The sequence below is a fragment of the Cebus imitator genome, unplaced genomic scaffold (assembly GCF_001604975.1).
Source record: "Cebus imitator isolate Cc_AM_T3 unplaced genomic scaffold, Cebus_imitator-1.0 Scaffold241, whole genome shotgun sequence".
In the NCBI taxonomy this organism is placed as follows: domain Eukaryota; kingdom Metazoa; phylum Chordata; class Mammalia; order Primates; family Cebidae; genus Cebus; species Cebus imitator.
In genome coordinates, this window is record NW_016107556.1 from 2,483,291 (window position 1) to 2,495,512 (window position 12,222).

At 45.0% G+C, this 12,222-nt stretch overlaps 1 protein-coding gene across 2 annotated transcripts in view; it reads right to left on the reverse strand.

The window, feature by feature from the left end:
• Nucleotides 1-9,298, reverse strand: part of FAT3 (FAT atypical cadherin 3) — a 670,902-nt gene extending 661,604 nt beyond the window's left edge. The window contains exon 1 of one of the 2 annotated variants that reach the window (XM_017498438.2): nucleotides 9,199-9,295. The gene's annotated coding sequence lies outside the window, so the exon portion shown is untranslated. Of the gene's footprint in view, nucleotides 1-9,198 lie in introns of both variants that reach the window. The other variant, XM_037727841.1, reaches the window with a different exon arrangement.
• Between the last annotated feature and the right edge of the window lie 2,924 nt (nucleotides 9,299-12,222).

The window sequence follows — 12,222 nt, forward strand, 5'->3', positions numbered from 1 at the left end:
TTATCATATATTTGAATAAAAATATATTTCCAATATGTATAAACTCTTGCCTCTTAAGAAATTTGATATACAAAAATATAAACTTAAAAAACAGATAAACGTGAGACAAAATGTTCTTTACAAAAAAAATTTGCCACATCTGTTTAAATGAAAACTGTATTTTCCCTAACTGAATGCATATAAGATGGGATTTGTTTTGAAAAATGTGATTTACACTCAACGTTTAAAAACATATGTATTGTAGAAGAGCAATCTATGTTTATTCACTTTCATTATTATAATACCCACTGATGAGCTGTATGAAAGTGGTAAATCTCAAAATACCTGTATCTCCCTCCTTCTCTTTGGAGATGAGGTATAATATGTTATTAATACTACCCGTTTAACAAAAATATACCAAATGTAAACTGAACGTAATGTGTGCACTGCTGAATATGACTTGGAAATAAAGTGATTAATACAAGTAATTATACATACAAAATGTATACTTCCAAATAAAGGAAGATTATCTAAATATTATATAATTCAACAAGATCCAGGGAATTGATCTGGCAATATAACATGTTTTATCTTACATTTCCCATTTGATTATTCAATTGCCTAGATTGACCAATTTCCTCATCATAGCAGTTGTCTTCCAAATATAAATATAAATCCCACTGTTAATCCAGGAACTTCAAAGCAGATGATGTCACCTCAGTTCACCACCTTACTGACTTAGGGTCACATATACATTACGATTTATACTGACTTAGCTAAACATCACTCAGCTGAGGAAGATAACTTTTGAAGGATCAGACACCACATTTAATATGTTCCACGCAAAAATTAATCCAAGGTAATAAGAGCACTCTTAATACACTTTTCCTACAACAAAAACCTGAAGAACACAGTTCATGCCATCAAAAAGACTAACAATGTAATGTGTACTTAGTTTAACTAGACTGTGAATGATCTGCTATGTCTACAGGAAAGATGGAATGCTAGATTACTTTAAATAGCTCCGAGTTAGAGAGAACATATCTATGAAGATGAGGAATTTAAAAATATTGTAAAAGTAGCTGTTCACATTCATACCAGTATAGGAGACAGCCAAAATCTAAATTCTAAATGGGTCATGAAAAATCCTCAGGGACTGGCTGAACCACGTTTCTCCATACCTCACTTGTCCACATTCCCAAGTTCTCTCTTTACAAACTGCAGTAATTTCAGGCACTTATAATCATCAAATTCAGTTAAAAAAATATATCCTACAACAAGAATATTAAAAAAAGAATTTCAATCTCCTGTATGATTACAACTGTTTCATGCCAATAATGGGGAATAAAAAGGATTGAAACCACTAAGCCATTAACCAAAAAAAAAAAAAAAAAAAGAAAAAAAAAACTGAAAAGGATGCAGAGAAATGTGAATTTAAATGTAAATTCTGCCATCAGGTAAATATAATATAAAGCAAAAAAAAAAAAAAAAAAGAAAAAAAAAACTGAAAAGGATGCAGAGAAATGTGAATTTAAATGTAAATTCTGCCATCAGGTAAATATAATATAAAGCCAGTAGTTACAATGAGGAAGTTACTCTAATGAATTCTAAGGTGCTAGGCCAGTAATTCCACAGTAATAATTCTACCTCCCAATCCTTGTTTTTCAAAGGTACTGAGCTTTGCCTAAAACTTTGGTGATGCTTCATAATGTTTACAAGACACTATGCATTTTCTCCATGGAAATAATCATCAATGTGAGAAGCAACAGCATCCTAATCAGTTGCACAGTCAAACACACACACACACACACACACACACACACACACACACACATCACTGAAGTCAAGAAGCACAAAATGACAAATGGTCAAATTCCAACAGCTAAAAAGATCCAAGACATTATGAGCTTTTAATGAGTGAAACATGCCATGAGAAAGAGACCTTCTGTCAATAAATCCAAATCCTTGTTCACTAATTAAACCATCTTATACAGTGTCTGAATATGTAGACACCAGACTTCAACATTGCTTAATTATATTCAATTCCAGGCATATTTTTCCATTTAATTGACATTCTGAAATGCGTTTACAGTCCTATCAGATAGGTACCGAATTCTCAAGAGATTACCATGCACTTCTGAATTCTGATTCATCTGATTGAAACTGTTATTAGCAAACTTTTTTTTTTTTTAACTGGAAAGTATAGGAAAGATTCACACCCCACTCTCTCCATAACATAGGTGATGTTAAAGTCATCTGCATTTGGCCCACTTTCATGTGTACATTTGTTTGCAGTGAAGTTCTCCACAGCCAGGCCAGTCTGAAGGAACTCTAATTGCAAAATCCACCCCGGGCACAGGACGCTACCACATGAATCACGTAACACATCACTCGCCCAATCACAACCACAACTGCCATCATTAAGCTACCACTTAGATCCAACAGAGAATTTCAAACCACAATCAAAAATAGATTTCAGACTTCCAAAATGTTGATCACATACTTAGACTTAAAAAAATCAACAAAATGTCATGTATGATAAATGCTCTAGGTTTCAAAAAAGACCAAGCTGATCCTCCTACCAAGATACAGCCTCATTCTGCTTTGAAAGAAAACATACACAAACACAGAATTTATCTGATAAAAACAAAACCCTGATATTTATACTGTCATTAAGCACATTTGTCACTAAATTTAATCTGTGTCATCTGGCATATAGGCTCAGATGTTTACAAGTATTAAATAGTGTTCACTGATATTTAGTAGTAGTAATAATTTGGTGCTTATTTCAAAATATGAAACATCAATAGCGACTCCAGAGTACTCACTTTTTGACCTTGCACGGTACTGAAAAGGCTACAATTTTTATCAGATAGTTTGGAATTTAATTTAGTTGAAGTCCTAAAGTTACAATTAAACTTCCAGTTAACCTTTCATATCTGTGCCTCATTCAACAGCTGGGCTTATCTCCAACATCTCAAAAAAGAAAAGGAAGAATTAACTGAAATATTATTTGCAACTGCTCTGAAAAGTACAAGTAGGAACAAGTCATAGAGAACCTCCAAGGTAGAAACTCCAGCCTTTTCACTCACATTCTGGAAGCTAATGTTACTTTGTATGCCATTTTTTTCCAGCTCTTTTTAAGGTTAAAAAGCAAGCAACAGATCTAAATGATGAATGACTAAAGGACAGAGTGTTCTATGACAAACTTAACCCTGAGATTTGTAACTAAGCTCAAACATAGGAAAACAGAACTAAGAATATACCATACGCGCCTGCATGCAGGCTCCCAGGCACATTAAAAACCCTAAAAGTTACCTTTGACATTGGGGAGCGAGAGACCACAAGGTGATAGTGGAGAAAGGACATGAATAAATCCTGAAGTCTTCTCAAAATGTTAACATTCCAACAGCCCATTTGGCCTGTCCCATGAATATGTTCTTTCAAAAAGGAGCTCCTGCCTGCCCCTGACAAATGAAGGAATTAATTAATTTTGTAGTGCCTTGCAAACAGTAGGGCTTTAGTAAGAATTATTAAATGGCTTCAGTAAGAATCATTAAGTTATTCACTTTAATAACTTACACTCCTCTTAAAAAACTTACTCCACCTCATATTAATTTCTCCCTCCTCCTTGAGGCTCCTGCTTGTAGACATTCTTTGGTCAATTAATAAACATTATTAGATGTGACTTCTAGTGTACAAACTGGTATCTCTCATCTTTCCAATAAACAGTATGAAACAGAAGCAATGGATATATTTTACTATTCTTTGAATCTTGCCCACTGCCTTGTGAAAGGGGTAGATTCAGTAAACATTGCTGAAAAGAACTTGAAAATGTTTAAAAATAAGTAACAGGACTGGGCATGGTGGCTGATGTCTATAATCCCAGCATTTGGGAAGCCAAGGTGGGCAGATCACTTGAGGCCAGGAGTTCGAGACCGGCCTGTCCAATATGGTGAAACCCCCATCTACTGAAAATATAAAAATTAACCGGGCATGGTGGCATGTGCCTGTAATCCCAGTTACTTGGGAGGCTGAGTCATGAGAATCACTTAAACCCAGGAGGCGGAGGTTACAGTGAGCCAAGCTCACACCACTACACTCCAGCCTAGGAAACAGAGTGAGACTCTGTCTTTAAATAAATAAATAAATAACAAAAATAAAATATGGAAAACAGAAAAGAAAGCAAGACATTTTTTAAAGAAAGAAATAAAAAATAAGTTATTTTAAATTCCATGTGACTTTACAGAATTTTAAAAAGGGATATATTTCAGATGTACAAAGGCAGGAGTTAATGAAACAACTTTTCTTTATTAAAGAGTCTATAATTCACAGTCTTGGAACCCGGAAAGAGCAGAAAGTCAGAATACTAATATCTTCTCAGGGATTCCTCTCAGGGTCTCCAGTGTGACTTTTCTGTCCAGGGGAGGTAACACACTCAATAATGCACTGTTCAAGGAAGGACATGCTGTGGCCCTCCTCACACTTCTTCTAGGTCTTCCATATTCATATGTATCTATTAAGTGAGGGAAATAACACTTTATGTAAAGAGTATGATTCATTAAGTTCTGAAATTCGTATTTTATTCTCTATCATCATGCCAGTAAATCTATTCTCAAATTTTCATTCCTTCCACTTCACAGAAAAAAAAAAAAAAAAAAAAATCTAAGTCCTAGAATACGCTAAAATTAAGACTAACCTGAAAACGCCATTCCAATTCAGAACTGCTAGAATGGGTAATTTGTCACTATTACATGTAACTGATAGCCTATTTTGGTAGACCAGAAACTGGCTTGAAGCCACTAGACAAGTGTCAAATATGTTCTCAATAAATTCAGTCTGTGTCATTAAGCTGAATTTCTTTTTCAAGAAAAGGCAAGCTTTCCTGAAAATTATTCTTAGAAATTTGAGGAAAGGGAGGCAATGTAAACAAAGCTTATTAAAGGAGTAGATACTCTGCAACTGACAGAAAACTCAGTGTGTTTCAGAAGCCTGTAGAATTAAATTGATCAAAACACAAAAAAGATATTTAATCTCCGAGTCTTCCCAGAGGAAATTGTCACACTGTGGTGATCCTCAAGAGGTCAAGAAAGGTCAGGATATATTATAAAACAAAGATCCAATCCTCACAATTTGGGTAGAAAGATGCTGACAATGACCTATTCAATAACTGGAGATCAAAATAGTATTGCAGAAAATTACACCAGTAAGTAAAACTACATACACAGAAGTTGTGCTTCCTTTAACATTTTTAAGACCTTGCATATCAGAGGCTCTGCTATCTGCAGAAAGGAATTGGGTATTATACAAATCCTTCGCTGTAAGTCTGTCAGATCCCTTTCTTTTAAATTTCCATTCCAACTCTCATGTTTGCCACAATCAGCAAAGAAGTGGTTCATCAATAGTCCTTCTTCAGCAATCAAAGGAAATCAATTCAAATAGACAGGCCCACCTGCTCCCATCAGATGATCCTTACTCAAGGCTCCTGCAAAAGGAAAAAACCTGGGCGTGACCCCAGAATGGAAAAAATCTAACATCCTCATTATTATCCCTTTCCTTCTTGCCCTAGAGGAAAAAGCTTACCCACCAGGCAACTGGACAGATGTGGGCTCTGAAGGAATGCCATAGCCAAACTCCACAACTGGTAAAATAAAGCCACAATGGGCCTTTTTGCTTTGTGAGCTATTAATACAGCACAACACACAGCCACCAGGAGCACTCCTCAGACCTGCTGGTAATGACTAAGTACTCTCTCCTGCCTGGTAATTGCCTTCTTTCTATCTGACATAATTCATCAGCCAGATTAGCGCAGGTCATTTAGGATTGTATGAAGAAAGCAAGGATGATAACATAAACTGACACATCAAAATGTTCTTCTATGAGCAGCCTGGAGAGCCATAGCTTTACAAAAAGCTGTGGGCTAGCAAAATAACCATATAGCATACAGGTCAGTGGGCATCCACTGTTTATTGCTACTCATTTCATTTTTGAGTAGCTCAGCACAACAGTAATTGCTAGTTAACAGACAGACTGGGTCCTATTAAAAAATCCCCAAAATGACTCTGCCAGGGACCAGAATAAATAAAATTTGAAAGAAAGATTTTTAGAAGGCTTGAGAGCCAGTCACTGGTCAACAAACACTGGCTGTGAAAATCCTGCAGTGACAAGAGATGGAGCCAGCCCAGCAGCTGACTGATTTCTGATCTCTGAGCCAGCTGCCTTTCATGTGGAGTTCTCCGTGTGATTCAGATATGAAGACATTATAACTGGACAGTTCTGGGAACTTTCTCATCCCAGTGCACTGTGCACAGAAACTGGCCCCAGCACCACTCATTGTTCAAGTTCCAAAAAGGCAACAACTGAGATTCATGATTGAATATCAACATTCTGTTTAATTCTAACAAACAACTTTTATCCTTGTGAAATACTAAGAAAAAAATAAACCTTTCCCCATTCCAACCCTATTAAATAAAAAGCACATCAAAGTGCTAAAGTTATTACGCATTTTTTTTTCTTTGTCTCTTGGACTCCTGGTTTTCTTGTCTGTTCCTTATTCCCTCACTGTTCAATTGCTCCAATTTAGAAATAAGGACTTAAAAAAAAAAAAAGAAAGAAAGAAAGCAGAAGCAGTTGGCTTTGTGCAATTTCTACGATTCTGAAGAATCTCAATCTCTCAAATCTCTTCTCTCTTCTCTCCTCCATCCCCTCCTCCCTTCCTTGCCTTCTCAGATTCAAATCTCCACGTCACACCAGAACATCATTCAAGCGTTCAAAAAACGTTAAGAAAAGTTCAGTGCCTGCTAGTGGAGAAGAAATCTAGGCTCTGTTTGATTGATACTGAGATGTGGGCACCTCGGTCCTCAATTCCTAGATGGCGGGCTTCCCCTTTCAACCACCTGAGTTTGCCGCCTGGATCCGGGCAAAGCCGGCTGCAGTCTTTCTGGCCGCTTCTCTTGTCTCTCTGCTTTTATTTTAACTCAGCCTGGGCGCAATCAGAGAATCTAATCCTAGCAACAAAGCCAGGAGCACAAATCCACCGTGATGAACTGGTCGGCCTGCTCCCCCGCCCCTTCCTCCCACTACTCAGACTCGCCTTTGAAAAGACTAGCGTCGGGGCCAGAAAATTAATATGACCGAGGCAAGGAGGAGAAAAGCGGCGGAATACAAGTAGCCAGGAGTGGTTTGGACCGTGTTGCTGTTTATGTGTATCTTTTATAAAATTGCAACCGGTCAAGCCCGGGGTGGGCGCGTCGCACCTCCCCAGGCGCTGCCCAGACAGTTCGCCGCCTCCCCCCGCGCGCCCTCCCTAGTCTGGCTGGGGCCGGGGCGGGCGGGGTGAGGTTCTCGCGGGTTTGTCTGACACTTGTAAATGGAAGTGGGATCCAACTTGGAAAACAAACGCGCCGAAGTCTGGGGGCGGAGAGGAGCGGGAGGAGGGGAGAGGGGGAGAAACGACTTCAATCATTAGCGCGGTCTCAGCGTCCCTCCCTCCCGCCACTGCTGCAGCAGGTTCGTCCCAACGCTCAGCGGAGTCCCAGTGGGCACGCAGCGGCGGTGAGATGTAGCTGGAGCTCCGGGCCGAGGCTCTAAGATTCGGTGCACCGGACTCCGAGGGCCACAGCCACCGGCCGCCCACGTTCCGGGCCGCAGGCGTCACTCCCTCCCGGGAGCCTCTCCTAGTCCTCCGAGACCTCGCAGGGTGCCTGCAGCTTCCCCGCCCCCGACGTCCATTTCGGGGACCCGTCTCCATCTCCTGCTTTGAGCCCATTATTCTAGTGAGCTGCAGCCTCAGGATGTCACCGCCAGCACACCCACACTCCAGGAGCGTCCCCGTTCCTCTCCTCCCGGGCAAACCAAGCGGCTCTCTTAGCTCACAGCCAAACTCCCGCCACCCCCGCATCCTTGCCCCAAGCACAGCCCCCGCGCCCTGCCCACAAGAGAACCGCTGAAAGTGAATAAAAGCTGGTTTCCCCAAAGCGTAATCGTGGTCAATGTTTAACCATCTCGGAAAGCACACGCGACAAAAGTCAACGAGCGAGGGGAGGAGGGAATTGAGACCACAGCACAGCTAAAAATACCCGGGCTCGCCAGCGCGCAAGCCGGGGGGCCAGATACACTTTAGCTCAGCGACTCCCACTGGCGGAATCCTCGCGCTCACGGCGCGCCGCGCCAAGATGTTCCAGGCAACCTCCACTGCCTCCCCGCCAGCGCCCCTCAGCCCCCTACCCTGGCCCTGCACACACACTGGCCTGGTCGAAGGGATTTACCCCGCACCGCTCGTGAGTGGTGCCTGAGAACGGAGCGGGTGCCCCTGGTGTTCTCTCGCCCCCACCCGGAGGCAGCTCCTCCAGGCTCCTGGGACGGTCAGACCCGCGCTGCTTTCTTTTCAAAGACAAGCAGCCTTTCCACACGCCCGCCAAAAATCATGCACTCTCGCAAAGCATTCCGGTTCCCTCTCCTTGTCAAGATAGCAGGGATAGTCTCTGCTCCCAACCACTCCGTAAAGGATGTCGACCCCAGTCGAAGAGCCGCCGCCGCCGTTGTTCAGTACATCTCACCCTGCTCACAAGCCCCGCAAGCCCGAGTCAGGCGTGGGGAACTGACCTGCAGACTGGTAACATATTCCCCCTCCTAGCGAAAGTGGAGCCTGGGCTCCCTGCTCTGCGCCGCGCCTCTCCCAGCGATAACGCAACTTGCACCTACGGGTGCTCTAAGTGCATCCATCAGCATCTGAACATCCCCCACCGCGCCCGAGAAGCACCGGCTGCCAAGCAGGATCGCCACCTGAACCTTCCAATCCACCTGCAGCGGGCGGCTGGGATCCCGGGATGCGTGCACCGATCCGGAAGCCCCCTCGCAACCCCTCCCCAAATCCTCAGCTCCAAACTTGGCCAACTCTCCGTGTAAACCTCCCGGCTCCCGCCGCAGGGCCGAGCCACCTTCCCCTTCCTGCTAGCAGCGGCAGCGACTGCTGCTCCGGGGCTGCGAGGAGGCTGGAACTTTACAAGGTGAAAAGTTTCCCCCACGCGCTCCGCCGGCTCTCGCCTCCCGAGCCCACCTCGCAGCCCATTTGCACCCAGCAGCTGGGGCTGTACTCCCGCGGCGCGCTCCAGCCGGCGCACCAAGCAGCCAAATCATCACGCTAGAAATCCCCACGCACCCTTGCCTCCGCCGGCGATCCACGGCTCTACAAGGCGCTTCCCCCGTGGTCTTTCGTACTCGGTGCTCGGCTCTCTTGCTCCGGGCGAGCCGGCCCCCCGGCTGCCGCCACCGCAGTGCCCACCGCGCGCTAGCCGGGACCGAGGCCGCGAGCAGAAGCGCTCTGCGCTCGGGACGCCGCCGCCGCCGCCTGGGGTTCGCAGGCGGAGGAGGGGAGCCGGGGGGAGGAGAGCAGCAGCTGGAGGAGAGGGACGGGGGCGCGAGATCCCAGTCCGCAGCCCAGATCACAGCGCAGCCTGCCGGGAGGAGCGCCGGCTCTCGTGTCTGCTCCAAGCTGCAGCCGCCGCCGCTACTGCTCGCCGCCTGGCTGCTCCGGGCTCCCCATCAAGGCCGACGCCGACGCACGGCCAAGCCCCTCTCCCGTCTCCCCCTCGCGCCTTTCTCTCGCAGTCTCCTCCTCCCAAACCGCGAGCTAAAAGGGCGAGCGAGGGGGAGAGGAGCCTCGGCGTCGGGAATGACTAGCGATCTCAGAGCGTGGCGCACGGGAGAGGGGGCGCGCGGGAGGGGGCGGTGGGGGAGGCGCGGCCAGCTGAAGGGCATTCCCGGCGCCGGGCCTGGAAGCGGGACTAATTTTAGAGCTCGAGTCTTCCTTCAGCCCTCTGGGGCTCGAGATCACGCCAACGTGCTTTCCTGCCGTGGAGAGAGCGTGGTGCTGGCTTGGGAGAGCGCCAGCAGTCTGCGTTCAGTCTCACCCGCACCACAGCCCCGTGCAGAGAGCAAACGCGTTACTCTCCTGGGACAGAGAGGAAACTGAGGCACATCGAGGTTAACATGGTTTATTTAACGTGCCAAGGCCAGTTTGTAGTGTGAAGATTAAACCATCAAATGCTGTGCTTCTGGACTAAAAACGTGCCTCCCAGTGAGGGCTCCTAAGACTTTCCGAAACATTGAGATCCTGGGGTCATCCGAGTACCTTGTGAAGGAGGGAATTAGACTAAGGAGCTAACGTGGTGCAATCTCTTCACTCCTTCTCTGCCCCCAATATGTGTTAAACATTTTTTGTATTCATGAAGGAGAGGGACTCTGAAGGGGTGGATGATTGATTTGTGGCTTGGTAATTGCAACTCCACCCTTTCAGCCTTCTTGGTCACTTCTGCACCACCCACCCAAGTCCCAGGACCCCCTGACTGCACTCCCTCCGTTCCCACACTGCTGCGGTGGAGAAGGGACTGTACTCATTCCCTGGTCTGTGAATCCTCACACTTTTGCCTTTCTTTTCCTCCCAGCAGAGAAGCAGCCTTAACCCTCCCCACTCGCCACCTACACACACACAGCAACTCACATCTGTCTCTAAGGCAAGCACAGCTGGTGCATTTCCTCAAATGCTCTCTACCATTGGCACCAAAAGAAAGGCACCCCAGGACTGCAGATCTCTTCCCCCAGAGGAAACCGTTACTTTTTTTTGAAACACGAAATTCTCTTTGGAGAGCGAAGTGGGGCTGCTTCTAGAGGGCTATGTGCTCAGTCACTAGAGCAAGCGCTCTAAAAAGCCGATTGAGTTTACCTTTCTGGCCTTCCAGCTCCCAGCCTGGGACCTCTGCCCTGTTCACAGCTACACAAAGGCCCCACCATGCCCCACGGGTGGCAAGTTCCCCTTGAAAGCCTCCAGCAGCCTCGCTGCCTTGACTGCCACATAAAGCACCCGGCATGCTCTGGTCATTCCGCCCTGAGAGTTTAATGTGAATACTAAGGAACAGTGACAGCTCCTCATACATCAGCTAATTCGGGGGGTAATAAGCATGATGTTACGAAGGGCTTCATTGTCACGGAAGACCAGAAGATAGGTCTGGAGTGAAGGAAACCACTAACAGGGCTAGGAAAACTTACTGCTCTCCAAAATGTTAGTATCTAATTAATTTTATTCTGATTTTAGTTTTATTCGGCAGCTTTCTAAGGCACTAAAAGTTTATTGTCATATAAATATGTCCCTGGCATGGCATGTTCCTTGTGACAGACAGAATGCAGCTAACTTTGCATCAAAGGTTTTAATGAATCAATGTATTTTCCACCTGAGTGCTTCTAGGGACGTGCTGAAACGAGTTGGCTCCTGCAACCAGGCACTATGGGTAGAGACTGCTGGTGGTTGTTTGGCCACTGGGATGCTCAAGGAAGAAGTGCTGGCAGGGAGGCCAGGCATATTCTACCTTCCGCCTGGGAAGACTGTCAGGTGAGTGGAGGAGTGGCCACTCCTGCTACTGACGTTGCTTCTGGATTTCAGCTTCTCCAAATGTTCTTTTATGCCTCAGAGGTGCCTTACAGATAAGTACAGAAATCTGTCTAAATTTCAGCCTCCCCATCCCTAGGCAGTACATACATAATAAAGTAAACAGCCTCTACTCTCAGGGCTGACATAAGCCATTACAGCCTGTGGGTAAGAGACTTCCTGCAAAAATGGTGGAGTAGTTTATCTAATAGGATGCTGCTCTGGTCATTTCAGATTTGCATAGCATTTACTATTCATTGTGCTAATAATTCTGATTGTATAAGAAGACTATATATATATATATATATATATATATATATATATATATATATAGTGCTGGCCAGACACAGTGATTCATGCCTGGAATCCTAGCACTTTGGGAAACCAAGGCTGGATGACCACGTGAGGCCAGGAGTTCAAGACCAGCCTAGGTAAGATAGCAAGATTCCATCTCTACAAAAAAAATAATGAAATTAGGCAGGTGTAGTGGCTCATGCCTATAGTCCCAGCTACTTGGGAGGCTGAAGCAGAAGGATCACTTGAGCCCAGGAGTTCCATGTTACAGCAAGATATGATTGTCACATTACACTCCAGCCTGGCTGATAGAGTAAGACTCTTTCTTTAAAAAAGGAAAAGGCAGGGTAGGGAGGGAGAGAGGAAGTGGTGGTACCGTATGCTAGTACAGTGGAAGGCACAGCGTTGATAAAGGTTTACGAGAGCTTTATGAGGGTCAAGAATCTGTCATATTTACATTTCTATCCCTGCACAAACCCTGGCATTCTCAATAAATATTAGTAGATATTCAGTAAATATTCAGAGGA